Source organism: Mobula birostris, unplaced genomic scaffold (assembly GCF_030028105.1).
Source record: "Mobula birostris isolate sMobBir1 unplaced genomic scaffold, sMobBir1.hap1 scaffold_3078, whole genome shotgun sequence".
In the NCBI taxonomy this organism is placed as follows: Eukaryota; Metazoa; Chordata; class Chondrichthyes; order Myliobatiformes; family Myliobatidae; genus Mobula; species Mobula birostris.
Window position 1 is genome coordinate 12,501 of NW_027276140.1, and position 3,854 is coordinate 16,354.

A 3,854-nucleotide genomic window follows, 5' to 3' on the forward strand; every position below is an offset into this window, starting at 1 on the left:
GTTTCTAGAGCGTTGTCAGGCCCGGCCGGCCGGGTTAGCGGCTTGCCAGACCCAACTTGACGAAATTCAGTGCGGCGCGGGTAAACGGCGGGAGTGACTATGACTCTCTTAAGGTAAGGAGGGGGGCCCATGGGCCAGCAAGGAGTTTCTGATGAACCTCGGCCGGGACATTTTGACGGCGGGGCAAGAACTAGTTGTTATTGAGGGCGAAGGGTTTGTCCTCAGCGGGTTGATTGTCGAATTGTCGGGACTGCCGGGCCGGTTAGCGATTTGCCCGGCCGGCTTGGTTAACCATTAGCCCGAGCCGGGTTGGTTACCGAATTGTCTGGGTTGGGCTTGGTTAACCATTTGCCCGGGCCGGGTTGGTTAGCGAATTGCCATGGTTGGGTTGGTTATCGAATTGTCGGGTTTGGGCTTGGTTAACGATTTGCCCGAGCAGGGTGGGTGAACGCATTGTCAGGAGCGTGCGCGGTTGGTTCACGAAACTGCCTGTTCCGGGTTTCTAGAGCGTTGTCAGGCCCGGCCGGCCGGGTTAGCGGCTTGCCAGACCCAACTTGACGAAATTCAGTGCGGCGCGGGTAAACGGCGGGAGTAACTATGACTCTCTTAAGGTATATAAGGAGGGGGGCCCATGGGCCAGGAAGGAGTTTCTGATGAACATCGGCCGGGACATTTTGACGGCGGGGCAAGACGTCGTTGTTATTGAGGGTGAAGGGTTTGTCCTCAGCTGGTTGATTGTCGAATAGTCGGGGCTGCCGGGCCGGTTACCGATTTGCCCGGCCGGCTTGGTTAACCATTTGCCCGAGCCGGGTTGGTTAATGAATTGCCATGGCCGGGTTGGTTAACGCAGTTTCAGGGTTGGGCTTGATTAACGATTTGCCCGAGCAGGGTTGGCTAACGCATTGTCAGGAGCGTGCGCGGTTGGTTCACGAAACTGCCTGTTCCGGGTTTCTAGAGCGTTGTCAGGCCCGGCCGGCCGGGGTAGCGGGTTGCCAGACCCAACTTGACGAAATTCAGTGCGGCGCGGGTAAACGGCGGGAGTAACTATGACTCTCTTAAGGTAAGGAGGGGGGCCCATGGGCCAGCAAGGAGTTTCTGATGAACCTCGGCCGGGACATTTTGACGGCGGGGCAAGAACTAGTTGTTATTGAGGGCGAAGGGTTTGTCCTCAGCTGGTTGATTGTCGAATAGTCGGGGCTGCCGGGCCGGTTACCGATTTGCCCGGCCGGCTTGGTTAACCATTTGCCCGGGCCGGGTTGGTTAACGAATTGTCAGGTTTGGGCTTGGTTAACCATTTGCCCGGGCCGGGTTGGTTAGCGAATTGTCATGGTTGGGTTGGTTAACGAATTGTCGGGTTTGGGCTTGGTTAACGATTTGCCCGAGCAGGGTGGGTGAACTCATTGTCAGGAGCGTGCGCAGTTGGTTCACGAAACTGCCTGTTCCGGGTTTCTAGAGCGTTGTCAGGCCCGGCCGGCCGGGTTAGCGGCTTGCCAGACCCAACTTGACGAAATTCAGTGCGGCGCGGGTAAACGGCGGGAGTAACTATGACTCTCTTAAGGTAAGGAGGGGGGCCCATGGGCCAGCAAGGAGTTTCTGATGAACCTCGGCCGGGACATTTTGACGGCGGGGCAAGAACTAGTTGTTATTGAGGGCGAAGGGTTTGTCCTCAGCGGGTTGATTGTCGAATTGTCGGGACTGCCGGGCCGGTTAGCGATTTGCCCGGCCGGCTTGGTTAACCATTTGCCCGAGCCGGGTTGGTTACCGAATTGTCTGGGTTGGGCTTGGTTAACCATTTGCCCGGGCCGGGTTGGTTAGCGAATTGCCATGGTTGGGTTGGTTATCGAATTGTCGGGTTTGGGCTTGGTTAACGATTTGCCCGAGCAGGGTGGGTGAACGCATTGTCAGGAGCGTGCGCGGTTGGTTCACGAAACTGCCTGTTCCGGGTTTCTAGAGCGTTGTCAGGCCCGGCCGGCCGGGTTAGCGGCTTGCCAGACCCAACTTGACGAAATTCAGTGCGGCGCGGGTAAACGGCGGGAGTAACTATGACTCTCTTAAGGTATATAAGGAGGGGGGCCCATGGGCCAGGAAGGAGTTTCTGATGAACATCGGCCGGGACATTTTGACGGCGGGGCAAGACGTCGTTGTTATTGAGGGTGAAGGGTTTGTCCTCAGCTGGTTGATTGTCGAATAGTCGGGGCTGCCGGGCCGGTTACCGATTTGCCCGGCCGGCTTGGTTAACCATTTGCCCGGGCCGGGTTGGTTAACGAATTGTCAGGGTTGGGCTTGGTTAACCATTTGCCCGGGCCGGGTTGGTTAGCGAATTGCCATGGTTGGGTTGGTTAACGAATTGTCGGGTTTGGGCTTGGTTAACGACTTGACCGTGCAGGGTTGGTTAACGCCTTGTCAGGAGCGTGCGCGGTTGGTTCACGAAACTGCCTGTTCCGGGTTTCTAGAGCATTGTCAGGCCCGGCCGGCCGGGTTAGCGGCTTGCCAGACCCAACTTGACGAAATTCAGTGCGGCGCGGGTAAACGGCGGGAGTAACTATGACTCTCTTAAGGTAAGGAGGGGGGCCCATGGGCCAGCAAGGAGTTTCTGATGAACCTCGGCCGGGACATTTTGACGGCGGGGCAAGAACTAGTTGTTATTGAGGGCGAAGGGTTTGTCCTCAGCTGGTTGATTGTCGAATTGTCGGGACTGCCGGGCCGGTTACCGATTTGCCCGGCCGGCTTGGTTAACCATTTGCCCGAGCCGGGTTGGTTACCGAATTGTCAGGGTTGGGCTTGGTTACCCATTTGCCCGAGCCGGGTTGGTTAATGAATTGCCATGGCCGGGTTGGTTAACGCAGTTTCAGGGTTGGGCTTGATTAACGATTTGCCCGAGCAGGGTTGGCTAACGCATTGTCAGGAGCGTGCGCGGTTGGTTCACGAAACTGCCTGTTCCGGGTTTCTAGAGCGTTGTCAGGCCCGGCCGGCCGGGTTAGCGGCTTGCCAGACCCAACTTGACGAAATTCAGTGCGGCGCGGGTAAACGGCGGGAGTAACTATGACTCTCTTAAGGTAAGGAGGGGGGCCCATGGGCCAGCAAGGAGTTTCTGATGAACATCGGCCGGGACATTTTGACGGCGGGGCAAGACGTAGTTGTTATTGAGGGTGAAGGGTTTGTCCTCAGCTGGTTGATTGTCGAATAGTCGGGGCTGCCGGGCCGGTTACCGATTTGCCCGGCCGGCTTGGTTAACCATTTGCCCGGGCCGGGTTGGTTAACGAATTGTCAGGTTTGGGCTTGGTTAACCATTTGCCCGGGCCGGGTTGGTTAGCGAATTGTCATGGTTGGGTTGGTTAACGAATTGTCGGGTTTGGGCTTGGTTAACGATTTGCCCGAGCAGGGTGGGTGAACACATTGTCAGGAGCGTGCGCAGTTGGTTCACGAAACTGCCTGTTCCGGGTTTCTAGAGCGTTGTCAAGCCCGGCCGGCCGGGTTAGCGGCTTGCCAGACCCAACTTGACGAAATTCAGTGCGGCGCGGGTAAACGGCGGGAGTAACTATGACTCTCTTAAGGTAAGGAGGGGGGCCCATGGGCCAGCAAGGAGTTTCTGATGAACCTCGGCCGGGACATTTTGACGGCGGGGCAAGAACTAGTTGTTATTGAGGGCGAAGGGTTTGTCCTCAGCGGGTTGATTGTCGAATTGTCGGGACTGCCGGGCCGGTTAGCGATTTGCCCGGCCGGCTTGGTTAACCATTTGCCCGAGCCGGGTTGGTTACCGAATTGTCAGGGTTGGGCTTGGTTAACCATTTGTCCGAGCCGGGTTGGTTAATGAATTGCCATGGCCGGGTTGGTTAACGCAGTTTCAGGGTTGG